This window comes from Phyllobates terribilis, unplaced genomic scaffold (genome assembly GCF_046119375.1).
Source record: "Phyllobates terribilis strain yellow unplaced genomic scaffold, ASM4611937v1 Scaffold_38__1_contigs__length_12584779, whole genome shotgun sequence".
In the NCBI taxonomy this organism is placed as follows: Eukaryota; Metazoa; Chordata; class Amphibia; order Anura; family Dendrobatidae; genus Phyllobates; species Phyllobates terribilis.
Genome location: NW_027362798.1, coordinates 2,274,292 through 2,293,918, shown reverse-complemented (window position 1 = coordinate 2,293,918; position 19,627 = coordinate 2,274,292). Strand labels below are relative to the sequence as shown.

The 19,627-nt window shown below is 45.3% G+C and overlaps 13 non-coding genes across 13 annotated transcripts; all 13 read right to left on the bottom strand.

Annotated features, from left to right (window-relative positions):
* Window positions 1-2,845: 2,845 nt before the first annotated feature.
* LOC141183973 (U2 spliceosomal RNA) lies at window positions 2,846-3,036 on the bottom strand. Its single transcript, XR_012258774.1, has one exon. It is a non-coding gene; the product is annotated as a U2 spliceosomal RNA (small nuclear RNA).
* Window positions 3,037-4,154: 1,118 nt separating this feature from the next.
* On the bottom strand, window positions 4,155-4,345 carry LOC141183972 (U2 spliceosomal RNA). The gene has a single exon (XR_012258773.1). It is a non-coding gene; the product is annotated as a U2 spliceosomal RNA (small nuclear RNA).
* Window positions 4,346-5,463: 1,118 nt separating this feature from the next.
* Window positions 5,464-5,654, bottom strand: LOC141183971 (U2 spliceosomal RNA). The gene has a single exon (XR_012258772.1). It is a non-coding gene; the product is annotated as a U2 spliceosomal RNA (small nuclear RNA).
* A 1,115-nt stretch (window positions 5,655-6,769) lies between these two features.
* On the bottom strand, window positions 6,770-6,960 carry LOC141183235 (U2 spliceosomal RNA). Its single transcript, XR_012258232.1, has one exon. It is a non-coding gene; the product is annotated as a U2 spliceosomal RNA (small nuclear RNA).
* Window positions 6,961-8,075: 1,115 nt separating this feature from the next.
* On the bottom strand, window positions 8,076-8,266 carry LOC141183969 (U2 spliceosomal RNA). Its single transcript, XR_012258771.1, has one exon. It is a non-coding gene; the product is annotated as a U2 spliceosomal RNA (small nuclear RNA).
* Window positions 8,267-9,381: 1,115 nt separating this feature from the next.
* Window positions 9,382-9,572, bottom strand: LOC141183968 (U2 spliceosomal RNA). Its single transcript, XR_012258770.1, has one exon. It is a non-coding gene; the product is annotated as a U2 spliceosomal RNA (small nuclear RNA).
* Window positions 9,573-10,686: 1,114 nt separating this feature from the next.
* Window positions 10,687-10,877, bottom strand: LOC141183966 (U2 spliceosomal RNA). Its single transcript, XR_012258768.1, has one exon. It is a non-coding gene; the product is annotated as a U2 spliceosomal RNA (small nuclear RNA).
* A 1,112-nt stretch (window positions 10,878-11,989) lies between these two features.
* Window positions 11,990-12,180, bottom strand: LOC141183965 (U2 spliceosomal RNA). Its single transcript, XR_012258767.1, has one exon. It is a non-coding gene; the product is annotated as a U2 spliceosomal RNA (small nuclear RNA).
* Window positions 12,181-13,295: 1,115 nt separating this feature from the next.
* On the bottom strand, window positions 13,296-13,486 carry LOC141183964 (U2 spliceosomal RNA). Its single transcript, XR_012258766.1, has one exon. It is a non-coding gene; the product is annotated as a U2 spliceosomal RNA (small nuclear RNA).
* A 1,115-nt stretch (window positions 13,487-14,601) lies between these two features.
* LOC141183199 (U2 spliceosomal RNA) lies at window positions 14,602-14,792 on the bottom strand. The gene has a single exon (XR_012258199.1). It is a non-coding gene; the product is annotated as a U2 spliceosomal RNA (small nuclear RNA).
* Window positions 14,793-15,907: 1,115 nt separating this feature from the next.
* On the bottom strand, window positions 15,908-16,098 carry LOC141183183 (U2 spliceosomal RNA). Its single transcript, XR_012258185.1, has one exon. It is a non-coding gene; the product is annotated as a U2 spliceosomal RNA (small nuclear RNA).
* Window positions 16,099-17,213: 1,115 nt separating this feature from the next.
* LOC141183963 (U2 spliceosomal RNA) lies at window positions 17,214-17,404 on the bottom strand. Its single transcript, XR_012258765.1, has one exon. It is a non-coding gene; the product is annotated as a U2 spliceosomal RNA (small nuclear RNA).
* A 1,115-nt stretch (window positions 17,405-18,519) lies between these two features.
* Window positions 18,520-18,710, bottom strand: LOC141183962 (U2 spliceosomal RNA). Its single transcript, XR_012258764.1, has one exon. It is a non-coding gene; the product is annotated as a U2 spliceosomal RNA (small nuclear RNA).
* Window positions 18,711-19,627: the final 917 nt, after the last annotated feature.

The following is a 19,627-nucleotide window of genomic DNA, read 5'->3' as shown; positions in this document are numbered from 1 at the left end:
CCATGCATTTTCACTTAAGGGATCGGAGATCGCACACTCCTGCACACAGTATACGTCCGCATCCAAGTTGCTCAAGTAGTCCAAAATTGCCACTCTTCTCGACTCAGATTTAATCAGCCGAACATTTAGCGACAAGATGCTGAGAGCAACTTGGGCACCCATCTATTAATTTGATGTGGCAGGTCACGACAACATGCCCACCTGTACATCATCCTAACCCTTCTGGGGGTAGGACGCTGGACGTGCAGATATCGTAGTTTGTGCCTTCCCCCAAAAAAGACACATCTTGGGGATCGGATGCAGTAGGGTACACCCGGGCTGGACTCACACTGCAGTCACTTAAAGGGGAAAAGGATGGTTCAGTTTTCTTCTTTTTCTTCACTGAAGTGCCTCCATCTTCATCTGAACTATAATCCCGCCGCTGGGGGTCAAAGTCCCCCTGACATCCCTCCTCCTCAAGGTCAGAAACGACATCGCTCCAGGCCACATGCGGTGTTCTGGTCAGATCAGACTCCTCTTCCCCCTGCAATGTAACCATCATGTCTGGAATTTCAGCCTCCAGATCCTCCACCGGGGCCACTTCCATGCCTATGCGATCATCAGTTATCGTCTCAGACTCACTGACATCTGAAGCCACAGACGCGGCCCTCTGCACCGGTGGCTCAGGTGCCAGCTCCATATTTCCTCTTACATTCACACGAACCAGTTCTGGAAAAGCAACCCGAGCCTCCTCCTCATCCAGGAAAGCCAGAGTAGATATCGGAGCAGTCGGAGTTGGAGCAGTCGGAGTTGTAGCTGTGGGTGCAGGAGATTCATTTCTTCTCCTTCCCCTTCCCGCTGCCCCCGCATATGAACCAGGATGGAATATACAGTCTCTGAAGGCATGCCCCTTCTCTCCGCAGAGGTTACAGACTATTTCATTTTTGCAATTATTGGAAGAATGACCCACCTCATTGCACTTCCTGCAAATAATCTGTCTGATGTCGCATGCTTCCTGAGTATGGCCATACCTCCTACAATGACGACAAAACCTGGGCGCATTGGGGAAGAACAGGTAACCCCGCTCACTCCCAATGGAAAAATTTGATGGAGGATAATGTATACCCCCTGGTTCATCAGGACTTTCCCGGAACTTGACCATGAAACGATATTTACCGGTCCATAGTTCCTCCTCATTCATGACTTTTACTGCCACCTTGGTAATAATGCAGTGCCTATTTAGAAAGGCATAAATCAAAGCCAAGTCCACATGTGGGTTGTACATGAAAACAGTCAGAGGTACCTCTTTGGAGCAATACAAGATGACAAAAGTCAGCCCATCCAAATATTGATTGTCCAGATTCTTTTTCAAACAATCATAGAAATTGTTGCAAACAGCCATAGAAGTAAATACAAGATTATACTTGCTTTTGAATTGCTGGAGGCACAAGATTTCTTCCTTCTTCACTTCAAGGAGTCCAAACAAAATCTCCTTCACCACGAAGCTGAGGGTAAAGATTCCTTCTTTGCCTTCTTCCACATCAATCTGGATTCCAAACTTCACTCGAGCCTCACCGGGCCCAGCGTATCGAATGCGTCCCATTATCGCTAGTCGTGTCTACTGGCCAACTCCTTATAGCAGCAAGTGGCTTAAGCCATAAAATGGCGATGCCACAGGGCCAAGAGTTAACGCACAGACAGCCAAATGACTAGACCCATTACAGATCTGAGCCAAAAGGCCGAGAAGCGATAACCAGAATTGGTTTCAAACTACGGAGCCACCCAAGGATCCTGAAAAGTTCATTTGTGGAGATGAGCTCCTGGACTCCCGTTAAGAAGACATGTTGTCAACCTCTAGATCCCTTACATGCCTGCACTTTTCGGCTTGCTGCTGCTGCAATCCACGCGTTTTAGATCTGCATAACTCCACCTCTTTAAACACAGCACCTTCACCCCCTGCTGTTCCCACCCGCCTCAACACCGTTGGAAGGGAGGAGAACCAATTAAGACGGGGGGTGGGGTGGAACGAGCAGCTGTCTACCCTTAGCAGGAGGGCTCCTGATTACATACCTCTCCTGCTGCTGCTGCTGCTGGCTGTCCAGCAGCAGACTGAAGGTGGCTGCTGCTGTGCACAGGTATATAAAGGCTCAGAGCCTATTATGACACGTGCAGCCAGCGTTCCATTGCCACATTCCATCTACTGCAGGCAGGATACCTGGCTGGCTGAATGTCGCTGAGAAGCTCACAGAGACCGCCATAAGCAACAGTTTAACAGAATGCCACAGACTAATCAACCAAACTTTTTGGGTTGGGTTCTCTTTTATAGTCTGCAGGCATTAAATGAAAGAAGTCAGTGTTCCAGCAGAGGGAGACAACGTTTCAGAAAAGGCATTGTAGCAAACCAAAAAAGAAATTTTAAGCGCAGCAGAGTAACCAGCGCACATACCTGTTAGCTCAGGTGAGTTTAAAAGGCTGCTGTTGATAACAAGGGCATTTGCTAAATAGATGGTGTGTGTGCAACAATATACTGAAAGGTCAATTATATTGTGCAGCTTATCTCACCACCTGTAGTTATTTAGGTGAAAGCTCCAAAATGCTTGCCTAATATGTCTGTTTATCCAAAAGGAAGTAAAAAGGGAGAGCTAGAAAGATAGCATTGCATCACATTACATGGCAATGCAATGCACAGTTGCTGAAGTTGAACCAAAATGAGCTTGTAATCTGGCTTCTGCAACTTTGAACATGAAAAATCCAATGAGGAGAAGAAAAGCAAAGCCAAAGAGTCCATCCCAAAATCCGACAAACAAGCAAAATGAACAAAAAACATTGAATTCAATTCTTTCTGATTTTAGAAACTGCATTAAAGAAGGGGTGCACCGGTCCTGGAGATACTGCAATACCAGGTCAATGCGTGGAGTGGACAGAGCAAGCTCTTTTTCCATCTCCCTGTTCTAAAAATCCATTTAATATATGGTCCCCAGATAGGGGACGTATCAGATATTAAACTGATAAGAACAGATACTACACTTGATCTTAGCCAAAAGGCCGAGAAGCGATAACCAGAATTGGTTTCAAACTACGGAGCCACCCAAGGATCCTGAAAAGTCCATTTGTGGAGATGAGCTCCTGGACTCCCGTTAAGAAGACATGTTGTCAACCTCTAGATCCCTTACATGCCTGCACTTTTCGGCTTGCTGCTGCTGCAATCCACGCGTTTTAGATCTGCATAACTCCACCTCTTTAAACACAGCACCTTCACCCCCTGCTGTTCCCACCCGCCTCAACACCGTTGGAAGGGAGGAGAACCAATTAAGGCGGGGGGTGGGGTGGAACGAGCAGCTGTCTACCCTTAGCAGGAGGGCTCCTGATTACATACCTCTCCTGCTGCTGCTGCTGCTGCTGGCTGTCCAGCAGCAGACTGAAGGTGGCTGCTGCTGTGCACAGGTATATAAAGGCTCAGAGCCTATTATGACATGCGCAGCCAGCGTTCCATTGCCACATTCCATCTACTGCAGGCAGGATACCTGGCTGGCTGAATGTCGCTGAGAAGCTCACAGAGACCGCCATAAGCAACAGTTTAACAGAATGCCACAGACTAATCAACCAAACTTTTTGGGTTGGGTTCTCTTTTATAGTCTGCAGGCATTAAATGAAAGAAGTCAGTGTTCCAGCAGAGGGAGACAACGTTTCAGAAAAGGCATTGTAGCAAACCAAAAAAGAAATTTTAAGCGCAGCAGAGTAACCAGCGCACATACCTGTTAGCTCAGGTGAGTTTAAAAGGCTGCTGTTGATAACAAGGGCATTTGCTAAATAGATGGTGTGTGTGCAACAATATACTGAAAGGTCAATTATATTGTGCAGCTTATCTCACCACCTGTAGTTATTTAGGTGAAAGCTCCAAAATGCTTGCCTAATATGTCTGTTTATCCAAAAGGAAGTAAAAAGGGAGAGCTAGAAAGATAGCATTGCATCACATTACATGGCAATGCAATGCACAGTTGCTGAAGTTGAACCAAAATGAGCTTGTAATCTGGCTTCTGCAACTTTGAACATGAAAAATCCAATGAGGAGAAGAAAAGCAAAGCCAAAGAGTCCATCCCAAAATCCGACAAACAAGCAAAATGAACAAAAAACATTGAATTCAATTCTTTCTGATTTTAGAAACTGCATTAAAGAAGGGGTGCACCGGTCCTGGAGATACTGCAATACCAGGTCAATGCGTGGAGTGGACAGAGCAAGCTCTTTTTCCATCTCCCTGTTCTAAAAATCCATTTAATATATGGTCCCCAGATAGGGGACGTATCAGATATTAAACTGATAAGAACAGATACTACACTTGATCTTAGCCAAAAGGCCGAGAAGCGATAACCAGAATTGGTTTCAAACTACGGAGCCACCCAAGGATCCTGAAAAGTTCATTTGTGGAGATGAGCTCCTGGACTCCCGTTAAGAAGACATGTTGTCAACCTCTAGATCCCTTACATGCCTGCACTTTTCGGCTTGCTGCTGCTGCAATCCACGCGTTTTAGATCTGCATAACTCCACCTCTTTAAACACAGCACCTTCACCCCCTGCTGTTCCCACCCGCCTCAACACCGTTGGAAGGGAGGAGAACCAATTAAGGCGGGGGGTGGGGTGGAACGAGCAGCTGTCTACCCTTAGCAGGAGGGCTCCTGATTATATACCTCTCCTGCTGCTGCTGCTGCTGCTGGCTGTCCAGCAGCAGACTGAAGGTGGCTGCTGCTGTGCACAGGTATATAAAGGCTCAGAGCCTATTATGACACGTGCAGCCAGCGTTCCATTGCCACATTCCATCTACTGCAGGCAGGATACCTGGCTGGCTGAATGTCGCTGAGAAGCTCACAGAGACCGCCATAAGCAACAGTTTAACAGAATGCCACAGACTAATCAACCAAACTTTTTGGGTTGGGTTCTCTTTTATAGTCTGCAGGCATTAAATGAAAGAAGTCAGTGTTCCAGCAGAGGGAGACAACGTTTCAGAAAAGGCATTGTAGCAAACCAAAAAAGAAATTTTAAGCGCAGCAGAGTAACCAGCGCACATACCTGTTAGCTCAGGTGAGTTTAAAAGGCTGCTGTTGATAACAAGGGCATTTGCTAAATAGATGGTGTGTGTGCAACAATATACTGAAAGGTCAATTATATTGTGCAGCTTATCTCACCACCTGTAGTTATTTAGGTGAAAGCTCCAAAATGCTTGCCTAATATGTCTGTTTATCCAAAAGGAAGTAAAAAGGGAGAGCTAGAAAGATAGCATTGCATCACATTACATGGCAATGCAATGCACAGTTGCTGAAGTTGAACCAAAATGAGCTTGTAATCTGGCTTCTGCAACTTTGAACATGAAAAATCCAATGAGGAGAAGAAAAGCAAAGCCAAAGAGTCTATCCCAAAATCCGACAAACAAGCAAAATGAACAAAAAACATTGAATTCAATTCTTTCTGATTTTAGAAACTGCATTAAAGAAGGGGTGCACCGGTCCTGGAGATACTGCAATACCAGGTCAATGCGTGGAGTGGACAGAGCAAGCTCTTTTTCCATCTCCCTGTTCTAAAAATCCATTTAATATATGGTCCCCAGATAGGGGACGTATCAGATATTAAACTGATAAGAACAGATACTACACTTGATCTTAGCCAAAAGGCCGAGAAGCGATAACCAGAATTGGTTTCAAACTACGGAGCCACCCAAGGATCCTGAAAAGTCCATTTGTGGAGATGAGCTCCTGGACTCCCGTTAAGAAGACATGTTGTCAACCTCTAGATCCCTTACATGCCTGCACTTTTCGGCTTGCTGCTGCTGCAATCCACGCGTTTTAGATCTCCATAACTCCACCTCTTTAAACACAGCACCTTCACCCCCTGCTGTTCCCACCCGCCTCAACACCGTTGGAAGGGAGGAGAACCAATTAAGGCAGGGGGTGGGGTGGAACGAGCAGCTGTCTACCCTTAGCAGGAGGGCTCCTGATTACATACCTCTCCTGCTGCTGCTGCTGCTGGCTGTCCAGCAGCAGACTGAAGGTGGCTGCTGCTGTGCACAGGTATATAAAGGCTCAGAGCCTATTATGACACGCGCAGCCAGCGTTCCATTGCCACATTCCATCTACTGCAGACAGGATACCTGGCTGGCTGAATGTCGCTGAGAAGCTCACAGAGACCGCCATAAGCAACAGTTTAACAGAATGCCACAGACTAATCAACCAAACTTTTTGGGTTGGGTTCTCTTTTATAGTCTGCAGGCATTAAATGAAAGAAGTCAGTGTTCCAGCAGAGGGAGACAACGTTTCAGAAAAGGCATTGTAGCAAACCAAAAAAGAAATTTTAAGCGCAGCAGAGTAACCAGCGCACATACCTGTTAGCTCAGGTGAGTTTAAAAGGCTGCTGTTGATAACAAGGGCATTTGCTAAATAGATGGTGTGTGTGCAACAATATACTGAAAGGTCAATTATATTGTGCAGCTTATCTCACCACCTGTAGTTATTTAGGTGAAAGCTCCAAAATGCTTGCCTAATTTGTCTGTTTATCCAAAAGGAAGTAAAAAGGGAGAGCTAGAAAGATAGCATTGCATCACATTACATGGCAATGCAATGCACAGTTGCTGAAGTTGAACCAAAATGAGCTTGTAATCTGGCTTCTGCAACTTTGAACATGAAAAATCCAATGAGGAGAAGAAAAGCAAAGCCAAAGAGTCCATCCCAAAATCCGACAAACAAGCAAAATGAACAAAAAACATTGAATTCAATTCTTTCTGATTTTAGAAACTGCATTAAAGAAGGGGTGCACCGGTCATGGAGATACTGCAATACCAGGTCAATGCGTGGAGTGGACAGAGCAAGCTCTTTTTCCATCTCCCTGTTCTAAAAATCCATTTAATATATGGTCCCCAGATAGGGAACGTATCAGATATTAAACTGATAAGAACAGATACTACACTTGATCTTAGCCAAAAGGCCGAGAAGCGATAACCAGAATTGGTTTCAAACTACGGAGCCACCCAAGGATCCTGAAAAGTCCATTTGTGGAGATGAGCTCCTGGACTCCCGTTAAGAAGACATGTTGTCAACCTCTAGATCCCTTACATGCCTGCACTTTTCGGCTTGCTGCTGCTGCAATCCACGCGTTTTAGATCTGCATAACTCCACCTCTTTAAACACAGCACCTTCACCCCCTGCTGTTCCCACCCGCCTCAACACCGTTGGAAGGGAGGAGAACCAATTAAGGCGGGGGGTGGGGTGGAACGAGCAGCTGTCTACCCTTAGCAGGAGGGCTCCTGATTACATACCTCTCCTGCTGCTGCTGCTGCTGGCTGTCCAGCAGCAGACTGAAGGTGGCTGCTGCTGTGCACAGGTATATAAAGGCTCAGAGCCTATTATGACACGCGCAGCCAGCGTTCCATTGCCACATTCCATCTACTGCAGGCAGGATACCTGGCTGGCTGAATGTCGCTGAGAAGCTCACAGAGACCGCCATAAGCAACAGTTTAACAGAATGCCACAGACTAATCAACCAAACTTTTTGGGTTGGGTTCTCTTTTATAGTCTGCAGGCATTAAATGAAAGAAGTCAGTGTTCCAGCAGAGGGAGACAACGTTTCAGAAAAGGCATTGTAGCAAACCAAAAAAGAAATTTTAAGCGCAGCAGAGTAACCAGCGCACATACCTGTTAGCTCAGGTGAGTTTAAAAGGCTGCTGTTGATAACAAGGGCATTTGCTAAATAGATGGTGTGTGTGCAACAATATACTGAAAGGTCAATTATATTGTGCAGCTTATCTCACCACCTGTAGTTATTTAGGTGAAAGCTCCAAAATGCTTGCCTAATATGTCTGTTTATCCAAAAGGAAGTAAAAAGGGAGAGCTAGAAAGATAGCATTGCATCACATTACATGGCAATGCAATGCACAGTTGCTGAAGTTGAACCAAAATGAGCTTGTAATCTGGCTTCTGCAACTTTGAACATGAAAAATCCAATGAGGAGAAGAAAAGCAAAGCCAAAGAGTCCATCCCAAAATCCGACAAACAAGCAAAATGAACAAAAAACATTGAATTCAATTCTTTCTGATTTTAGAAACTGCATTAAAGAAGGGGTGCACCGGTCCTGGAGATACTGCAATACCAGGTCAATGCGTGGAGTGGACAGAGCAAGCTCTTTTTCCATCTCCCTGTTCTAAAAATCCATTTAATATATGGTCCCCAGATAGGGGACGTATCAGATATTAAACTGATAAGAACAGATACTACACTTGATCTTAGCCAAAAGGCCGAGAAGCGATAACCAGAATTGGTTTCAAACTACGGAGCCACCCAAGGATCCTGAAAAGTCCATTTGTGGAGATGAGCTCCTGGACTCCCGTTAAGAAGACATGTTGTCAACCTCTAGATCCCTTACATGCCTGCACTTTTCGGCTTGCTGCTGCTGCAATCCACGCGTTTTAGATCTGCATAACTCCACCTCTTTAAACACAGCACCTTCACCCCCTGCTGTTCCCACCCGCCTCAACACCGTTGGAAGGGAGGAGAACCAATTAAGGCGGGGGGTGGGGTGGAACGAGCAGCTGTCTACCCTTAGCAGGAGGGCTCCTGATTACATACCTCTCCTGCTGCTGCTGCTGCTGGCTGTCCAGCAGCAGACTGAAGGTGGCTGCTGCTGTGCACAGGTATATAAAGGCTCAGAGCCTATTATGACACGCGCAGCCAGCGTTCCATTGCCACATTCCATCTACTGCAGGCAGGATACCTGGCTGGCTGAATGTCGCTGAGAAGCTCACAGAGACCGCCATAAGCAACAGTTTAACAGAATGCCACAGACTAATCAACCAAACTTTTTGGGTTGGGTTCTCTTTTATAGTCTGCAGGCATTAAATGAAAGAAGTCAGTGTTCCAGCAGAGGGAGACAACGTTTCAGAAAAGGCATTGTAGCAAACCAAAAAAGAAATTTTAAGCGCAGCAGAGTAACCAGCGCACATACCTGTTAGCTCAGGTGAGTTTAAAAGGCTGCTGTTGATAACAAGGGCATTTGCTAAATAGATGGTGTGTGTGCAACAATATACTGAAAGGTCAATTATATTGTGCAGCTTATCTCACCACCTGTAGTTATTTAGGTGAAAGCTCCAAAATGCTTGCCTAATATGTCTGTTTATCCAAAAGGAAGTAAAAAGGGAGAGCTAGAAAGATAGCATTGCATCACATTACATGGCAATGCAATGCACAGTTGCTGAAGTTGAACCAAAATGAGCTTGTAATCTGGCTTCTGCAACTTTGAACATGAAAAATCCAATGAGGAGAAGAAAAGCAAAGCCAAAGAGTCCATCCCAAAATCCGACAAACAAGCAAAATGAACAAAAAACATTGAATTCAATTCTTTCTGATTTTAGAAACTGCATTAAAGAAGGGGTGCACCGGTCCTGGAGATACTGCAATACCAGGTCAATGCGTGGAGTGGACAGAGCAAGCTCTTTTTCCATCTCCCTGTTCTAAAAATCCATTTAATATATGGTCCCCAGATAGGGGACGTATCAGATATTAAACTGATAAGAACAGATACTACACTTGATCTTAGCCAAAAGGCCGAGAAGCGATAACCAGAATTGGTTTCAAACTACGGAGCCACCCAAGGATCCTGAAAAGTCCATTTGTGGAGATGAGCTCCTGGACTCCCGTTAAGAAGACATGTTGTCAACCTCTAGATCCCTTACATGCCTGCACTTTTCGGCTTGCTGCTGCTGCAATCCACGCGTTTTAGATCTACATAACTCCACCTCTTTAAACACAGCACCTTCACCCCCTGCTGTTCCCACCCGCCTCAACACCGTTGGAAGGGAGGAGAACCAATTAAGGCGGGGGGTGGGGTGGAACGAGCAGCTGTCTACCCTTAGCAGGAGGGCTCCTGATTACATACCTCTCCTGCTGCTGCTGCTGCTGGCTGTCCAGCAGCAGACTGAAGGTGGCTGCTACTGTGCACAGGTATATAAAGGCTCAGAGCCTATTATGACACGCGCAGCCAGCGTTCCATTGCCACATTCCATCTACTGCAGGCAGGATACCTGGCTGGCTGAATGTCGCTGAGAAGCTCACAGAGACCGCCATAAGCAACAGTTTAACAGAATGCCACAGACTAATCAACCAAACTTTTTGGGTTGGGTTCTCTTTTATAGTCTGCAGGCATTAAATGAAAGAAGTCAGTGTTCCAGCAGAGGGAGACAACGTTTCAGAAAAGGCATTGTAGCAAACCAAAAAAGAAATTTTAAGCGCAGCAGAGTAACCAGCGCACATACCTGTTAGCTCAGGTGAGTTTAAAAGGCTGCTGTTGATAACAAGGGCATTTGCTAAATAGATGGTGTGTGTGCAACAATATACTGAAAGGTCAATTATATTGTGCAGCTTATCTCACCACCTGTAGTTATTTAGGTGAAAGCTCCAAAATGCTTGCCTAATATGTCTGTTTATCCAAAAGGAAGTAAAAAGAGAGAGCTAGAAAGATAGCATTGCATCACATTACATGGCAATGCAATGCACAGTTGCTGAAGTTGAACCAAAATGAGCTTGTAATCTGGCTTCTGCAACTTTGAACATGAAAAATCCAATGAGGAGAAGAAAAGCAAAGCCAAAGAGTCCATCCCAAAATCCGACAAACAAGCAAAATGAACAAAAACATTGAATTCAATTCTTTCTGATTTTAGAAACTGCATTAAAGAAGGGGTGCACCGGTCCTGGAGATACTGCAATACCAGGTCAATGCGTGGAGTGGACAGAGCAAGCTCTTTTTCCATCTCCCTGTTCTAAAAATCCATTTAATATATGGTCCCCAGATAGGGGACGTATCAGATATTAAACTGATAAGAACAGATACTACACTTGATCTTAGCCAAAAGGCCGAGAAGCGATAACCAGAATTGGTTTCAAACTACGGAGCCACCCAAGGATCCTGAAAAGTCCATTTGTGGAGATGAGCTCCTGGACTCCCGTTAAGAAGACATGTTGTCAACCTCTAGATCCCTTACATGCCTGCACTTTTCGGCTTGCTGCTGCTGCAATCCACGCGTTTTAGATCTGCATAACTCCACCTCTTTAAACACAGCACCTTCACCCCCTGCTGTTCCCACCCGCCTCAACACCGTTGGAAGGGAGGAGAACCAATTAAGGCGGGGGGTGGGGTGGAACGAGCAGCTGTCTACCCTTAGCAGGAGGGCTCCTGATTACATACCTCTCCTGCTGCTGCTGCTGGCTGTCCAGCAGCAGACTGAAGGTGGCTGCTGCTGTGCACAGGTATATAAAGGCTCAGAGCCTATTATGACACGCGCAGCCAGCGTTCCATTGCCACATTCCATCTACTGCAGGCAGGATACCTGGCTGGCTGAATGTCGCTGAGAAGCTCACAGAGACCGCCATAAGCAACAGTTTAACAGAATGCCACAGACTAATCAACCAAACTTTTTGGGTTGGGTTCTCTTTTATAGTCTGCAGGCATTAAATGAAAGAAGTCAGTGTTCCAGCAGAGGGAGACAACGTTTCAGAAAAGGCATTGTAGCAAACCAAAAAAGAAATTTTAAGCGCAGCAGAGTGACCCGCGCACATACCTGTTAGCTCAGGTGAGTTTAAAAGGCTGCTGTTGATAACAAGGGCATTTGCTAAATAGATGGTGTGTGTGCAACAATATACTGAAAGGTCAATTATATTGTGCAGCTTATCTCACCACCTGTAGTTATTTAGGTGAAAGCTCCAAAATGCTTGCCTAATATGTCTGTTTATCCAAAAGGAAGTAAAAAGGGAGAGCTAGAAAGATAGCATTGCATCACATTACATGGCAATGCAATGCACAGTTGCTGAAGTTGAACCAAAATGAGCTTGTAATCTGGCTTCTGCAACTTTGAACATGAAAAATCCAATGAGGAGAAGAAAAGCAAAGCCAAAGAGTCCATCCCAAAATCCGACAAACAAGCAAAATGAACAAAAAACATTGAATTCAATTCTTTCTGATTTTAGAAACTGCATTAAAGAAGGGGTGCACCGGTCCTGGAGATACTGCAATACCAGGTCAATGCGTGGAGTGGACAGAGCAAGCTCTTTTTCCATCTCCCTGTTCTAAAAATCCATTTAATATATGGTCCCCAGATAGGGGACGTATCAGATATTAAACTGATAAGAACAGATACTACACTTGATCTTAGCCAAAAGGCCGAGAAGCGATAACCAGAATTGGTTTTAAACTACGGAGCCACCCAAGGATCCTGAAAAGTCCATTTGTGGAGATGAGCTCCTGGACTCCCGTTAAGAAGACATGTTGTCAACCTCTAGATCCCTTACATGCCTGCACTTTTCGGCTTGCTGCTGCTGCAATCCACGCGTTTTAGATCTGCATAACTCCACCTCTTTAAACACAGCAACTTCACCCCCTGCTGTTCCCACCCGCCTCAACACCGTTGGAAGGGAGGAGAACCAATTAAGGCGGGGGGTGGGGTGGAACGAGCAGCTGTCTACCCTTAGCAGGAGGGCTCCTGATTACATACCTCTCCTGCTGCTGCTGCTGCTGGCTGTCCAGCAGCAGACTGAAGGTGGCTGCTGCTGTGCACAGGTATATAAAGGCTCAGAGCCTATTATGACACGCGCAGCCAGCGTTCCATTGCCACATTCCATCTACTGCAGGCAGGATACCTGGCTGGCTGAATGTCGCTGAGAAGCTCACAGAGACCGCCATAAGCAACAGTTTAACAGAATGCCACAGACTAATCAACCAAACTTTTTGGGTTGGGTTCTCTTTTATAGTCTGCAGGCATTAAATGAAAGAAGTCAGTGTTCCAGCAGAGGGAGACAACGTTTCAGAAAAGGCATTGTAGCAAACCAAAAAAGAAATTTTAAGCGCAGCAGAGTAACCAGCGCACATACCTGTTAGCTCAGGTGAGTTTAAAAGGCTGCTGTTGATAACAAGGGCATTTGCTAAATAGATGGTGTGTGTGCAACAATATACTGAAAGGTCAATTATATTGTGCAGCTTATCTCACCACCTGTAGTTATTTAGGTGAAAGCTCCAAAATGCTTGCCTAATATGTCTGTTTATCCAAAAGGAAGTAAAAAGGGAGAGCTAGAAAGATAGCATTGCATCACATTACATGGCAATGCAATGCACAGTTGCTGAAGTTGAACCAAAATGAGCTTGTAATCTGGCTTCTGCAACTTTGAACATGAAAAATCCAATGAGGAGAAGAAAAGCAAAGCCAAAGAGTCCATCCCAAAATCCGACAAACAAGCAAAATGAACAAAAAACATTGAATTCAATTCTTTCTGATTTTAGAAACTGCATTAAAGAAGGGGTGCACCGGTCCTGGAGATACTGCAATACCAGGTCAATGCGTGGAGTGGACAGAGCAAGCTCTTTTTCCATCTCCCTGTTCTAAAAATCCATTTAATATATGGTCCCCAGATAGGGGACGTATCAGATATTAAACTGATAAGAACAGATACTACACTTGATCTTAGCCAAAAGGCCGAGAAGCGATAACCAGAATTGGTTTCAAACTACGGAGCCACCCAAGGATCCTGAAAAGTCCATTTGTGGAGATGAGCTCCTGGACTCCCGTTAAGAAGACATGTTGTCAACCTCTAGATCCCTTACATGCCTGCACTTTTCGGCTTGCTGCTGCTGCAATCCACGCGTTTTAGATCTGCATAACTCCACCTCTTTAAACACAGCACCTTCACCCCCTGCTGTTCCCACCCGCCTCAACACCGTTGGAAGGGAGGAGAACCAATTAAGGCGGGGGGTGGGGTGGAACGAGCAGCTGTCTACCCTTAGCAGGAGGGCTCCTGATTACATACCTCTCCTGCTGCTGCTGCTGCTGGCTGTCCAGCAGCAGACTGAAGGTGGCTGCTGCTGTGCACAGGTATATAAAGGCTCAGAGCCTATTATGACACGCGCAGCCAGCGTTCCATTGCCACATTCCATCTACTGCAGGCAGGATACCTGGCTGGCTGAATGTCGCTGAGAAGCTCACAGAGACCGCCATAAGCAACAGTTTAACAGAATGCCACAGACTAATCAACCAAACTTTTTGGGTTGGGTTCTCTTTTATAGTCTGCAGGCATTAAATGAAAGAAGTCAGTGTTCCAGCAGAGGGAGACAACGTTTCAGAAAAGGCATTGTAGCAAACCAAAAAAGAAATTTTAAGCGCAGCAGAGTAACCAGCGCACATACCTGTTAGCTCAGGTGAGTTTAAAAGGCTGCTGTTGATAACAAGGGCATTTGCTAAATAGATGGTGTGTGTGCAACAATATACTGAAAGGTCAATTATATTGTGCAGCTTATCTCACCACCTGTAGTTATTTAGGTGAAAGCTCCAAAATGCTTGCCTAATATGTCTGTTTATCCAAAAGGAAGTAAAAAGGGAGAGCTAGAAAGACAGCATTGCATCACATTACATGGCAATGCAATGCACAGTTGCTGAAGTTGAACCAAAATGAGCTTGTAATCTGGCTTCTGCAACTTTGAACATGAAAAATCCAATGAGGAGAAGAAAAGCAAAGCCAAAGAGTCCATCCCAAAATCCGACAAACAAGCAACATGAACAAAAAACATTGAATTCAATTCTTTCTGATTTTAGAAACTGCATTAAAGAAGGGGTGCACCGGTCCTGGAGATACTGCAATACCAGGTCAATGAGTGGAGTGGACAGAGCAAGCTCTTTTTCCATCTCCCTGTTCTAAAAATCCATTTAATATATGGTCCCCAGATAGGGGACGTATCAGATATTAAACTGATAAGAACAGATACTACACTTGATCTTAGCCAAAAGGCCGAGAAGCGATAACCAGAATTGGTTTCAAACTACGGAGCCACCCAAGGATCCTGAAAAGTCCATTTGTGGAGATGAGCTCCTGGACTCCCGTTAAGAAGACATGTTGTCAACCTCTAGATCCCTTACATGCCTGCACTTTTCGGCTTGCTGCTGCTGCAATCCACGCGTTTTAGATCTGCATAACTCCACCTCTTTAAACACAGCACCTTCACCCCCTGCTGTTCCCACCCGCCTCAACACCGTTGGAAGGGAGGAGAACCAATTAAGGCGGGGGGTGGGGTGGAACGAGCAGCTGTCTACCCTTAGCAGGAGGGCTCCTGATTACATACCTCTCCTGCTGCTGCTGCTGCTGGCTGTCCAGCAGCAGACTGAAGGTGGCTGCTGCTGTGCACAGGTATATAAAGGCTCAGAGCCTATTATGACACGCGCAGCCAGCGTTCCATTGCCACATTCCATCTACTGCAGGCAGGATACCTGGCTGGCTGAATGTCGCTGAGAAGCTCACAGAGACCGCCATAAGCAACAGTTTAACAGAATGCCACAGACTAATCAACCAAACTTTTTGGGTTGGGTTCTCTTTTATAGTCTGCAGGCATTAAATGAAAGAAGTCAGTGTTCCAGCAGAGGGAGACAACGTTTCAGAAAAGGCATTGTAGCAAACCAAAAAAGAAATTTTAAGCGCAGCAGAGTAACCAGCGCACATACCTGTTAGCTCAGGTGAGTTTAAAAGGCTGCTGTTGATAACAAGGGCATTTGCTAAATAGATGGTGTGTGTGCAACAATATACTGAAAGGTCAATTATATTGTGCAGCTTATCTCACCACCTGTAGTTATTTAGGTGAAAGCTCCAAAATGCTTGCCTAATATGTCTGTTTATCCAAAAGGAAGTAAAAAGGGAGAGCTAGAAAGATAGCATTGCATCACATTACATGGCAATGCAATGCACAGTTGCTGAAGTTGAACCAAAATGAGCTTGTAATCTGGCTTCTGCAACTTTGAACATGAAAAATCCAATGAGGAGAAGAAAAGCAAAGCCAAAGAGTCCATCCCAAAATCCGACAAACAAGCAAAATGAACAAAAAACATTGAATTCAATTCTTTCTGATTTTAGAAACTGCATTAAAGAAGGGGTGCACCGGTCCTGGAGATACTGCAATACCAGGTCAATGCGTGGAGTGGACAAAGCAAGCTATTTTTCCATCTCCCTGTTCTAAAAATCCATTTAATATATGGTCCCCAGATAGGGGACGTATCAGATATTAAACTGATAAGAACAGATACTACACTTGATCTTAGCCAAAAGGCCGAGAAGCGATAACCAGAATTGGTTTCAAACTACGGAGCCACCCAAGGATCCTGAAAAGTCCATTTGTGGAGATGAGCTCCTGGACTCCCGTTAAGAAGACATGTTGTCAACCTCTAGATCCCTTACATGCCTGCACTTTTCGGCTTGCTGCTGCTGCAATCCACGCGTTTTAGATCTGCATAACTCCACCTCTTTAAACACAGCACCTTCACCCCCTGCTGTTCCCACCCGCCTCAACACCGTTGGAAGGGAGGAGAACCAATTAAGGCGGGGGGTGGGGTGGAACGAGCAGCTGTCTACCCTTAGCAGGAGGGCTCCTGATTACATACCTCTCCTGCTGCTGCTGCTGCTGGCTGTCCAGCAGCAGACTGAAGGTGGCTGCTGCTGTGCACAGGTATATAAAGGCTCAGAGCCTATTATGACACGCGCAGCCAGCGTTCCATTGCCACATTCCATCTACTGCAGGCAGGATACCTGGCTGGCTGAATGTCGCTGAGAAGCTCACAGAGACCGCCATAAGCAACAGTTTAACAGAATGCCACAGACTAATCAACCAAACTTTTTGGGTTGGGTTCTCTTTTATAGTCTGCAGGCATTAAATGAAAGAAGTCAGTGTTCCAGCAGAGGGAGACAACGTTTCAGAAAAGGCATTGTAGCAAACCAAAAAAGAAATTTTAAGCGCAGCAGAGTAACCAGCGCACATACCTGTTAGCTCAGGTGAGTTTAAAAGGCTGCTGTTGATAACAAGGGCATTTGCTAAATAGATGGTGTGTGTGCAACAATATACTGAAAGGTCAATTATATTGTGCAGCTTATCTCACCACCTGTAGTTATTTAGGTGAAAGCTCCAAAATGCTTGCCTAATATGTCTGTTTATCCAAAAGGAAGTAAAAAGGGAGAGCTAGAAAGATAGCATTGCATCACATTACATGGCAATGCAATGCACAGTTGCTGAAGTTGAACCAAAATGAGCTTGTAATCTGGCTTCTGCAACTTTGAACATGAAAAATCCAATGAGGAGAAGAAAAGCAAAGCCAAAGAGTCCATCCCAAAATCCGACAAACAAGCAAAATGAACAAAAAACATTGAATTCAATTCTTTCTGATTTTAGAAACTGCATTAAAGAAGGGGTGCACCGGTCCTGGAGATACTGCAATACCAGGTCAATGCGTGGAGTGGACAGAGCAAGCTCTTTTTCCATCTCCCTGTTCTAAAAATCCATTTAATATATGGTCCCCAGATAGGGGACGTATCAGATATTAAACTGATAAGAACAGATACTACACTTGATCTTAGCCAAAAGGCCGAGAAGCGATAACCAGAATTGGTTTCAAACTACGGAGCCACCCAAGGATCCTGAAAAGTCCATTTGTGGAGATGAGCTCCTGGACTCCCGTTAAGAAGACATGTTGTCAACCTCTAGATCCCTTACATGCCTGCACTTTTCGGCTTGCTGCTGCTGCAATCCACGCGTTTTAGATCTGCATAACTCCACCTCTTTAAACACAGCACCTTCACCCCCTGCTGTTCCCACCCGCCTCAACACCGTTGGAAGGGAGGAGAACCAATTAAGGCGGGGGGTGGGGTGGAACGAGCAGCTGTCTACCCTTAGCAGGAGGGCTCCTGATTACATACCTCTCCTGCTGCTGCTGCTGCTGGCTGTCCAGCAGCAGACTGAAGGTGGCTGCTGCTGTGCACAGGTATATAAAGGCTCAGAGCCTATTATGACACGCGCAGCCAGCGTTCCATTGCCACATTCCATCTACTGCAGGCAGGATACCTGGCTGGCTGAATGTCGCTGAGAAGCTCACAGAGACCGCCATAAGCAACAGTTTAACAGAATGCCACAGACTAATCAACCAAACTTTTTGGGTTGGGTTCTCTTTTATAGTCTGCAGGCATTAAATGAAAGAAGTCAGTGTTCCAGCAGAGGGAGACAACGTTTCAGAAAAGGCATTGTAGCAAACCAAAAAAGAAATTTTAAGCGCAGCAGAGTAACCAGCGCACATACCTGTTAGCTCAGGTGAGTTTAAAAGGCTGCTGTTGATAACAAGGGCATTTGCTAAATAGATGGTGTGTGTGCAACAATATACTGAAAGGTCAATTATATTGTGCAGCTTATCTCACCACCTGTAGTTATTTAGGTGAAAGCTCCAAAATGCTTGCCTAATATGTCTGTTTATCCAAAAGGAAGTAAAAAGGGAGAGCTAGAAAGATAGCATTGCATCACATTACATGGCAATGCAATGCACAGTTGCTGAAGTTGAACCAAAATGAGCTTGTAATCTGGCTTCTGCAACTTTGAACATGAAAAATCCAATGAGGAGAAGAAAAGCAAAGCCAAAGAGTCCATCCCAAAATCCGACAAACAAGCAAAATGAACAAAAAACATTGAATTCAATTCTTTCTGATTTTAGAAACTGCATTAAAGAAGGGGTGCACCGGTCCTGGAGATACTGCAATACCAGGTCAATGCGTGGAGTGGACAGAGCAAGCTCTTTTTCCATCTCCCTGTTCTAAAAATCCATTTAATATATGGTCCCCAGATAGGGGACGTATCAGATATTAAACTGATAAGAACAGATACTACACTTGATCTTAGCCAAAAGGCCGAGAAGCGATAACCAGAATTGGTTTCAAACTACGGAGCCACCCAAGGATCCTGAAAAGTCCATTTGTGGAGATGAGCTCCTGGACTCCCGTTAAGAAGACATGTTGTCAACCTCTAGATCCCTTACATGCCTGCACTTTTCGGCTTGCTGCTGCTGCAATCCACGCGTTTTAGATCTGCATAACTCCACCTCTTTAAACACAGCACCTTCACCCCCTGCTGTTCCCACCCGCCTCAACACCGTTGGAAGGGAGGAGAACCAATTAAGGCGGGGGGTGGGGTGGAACGAGCAGCTGTCTACCCTTAGCAGGAGGGCTCCTGATTACATACCTCTCCTGCTGCTGCTGCTGGCTGTCCAGCAGCAGACTGAAGGTGGCTGCTGCTGTGCACAGGTATATAAAGGCTCAGAGCCTATTATGACACGCGCAGCCAGCGTTCCATTGCCACATTCCATCTACTGCAGGCAGGATACCTGGCTGGCTGAATGTCGCTGAGAAGCTCACAGAGACCGCCATAAGCAACAGTTTAACAGAATGCCACAGACTAATCAACCAAACTTTTTGGGTTGGGTTCTCTTTTATAGTCTGCAGGCATTAAATGAAAGAAGTCAGTGTTCCAGCAGAGGGAGACAACGTTTCAGAAAAGGCATTGTAGCAAACCAAAAAAGAAATTTTAAGCGCAGCAGAGTAACCAGCGCACATACCTGTTAGCTCAGGTGAGTTTAAAAGGCTGCTGTTGATAACAAGGGCATTTGCTAAATAGATGGTGTGTGTGCAACAATATACTGAAAGGTCAATTATATTGTGCAGCTTATCTCACCACCTGTAGTTATTTAGGTGAAAGCTCCAAAATGCTTGCCTAATATGTCTGTTTATCCAAAAGGAAGTAAAAAGGGAGAGCTAGAAAGATAGCATTGCATCACATTACA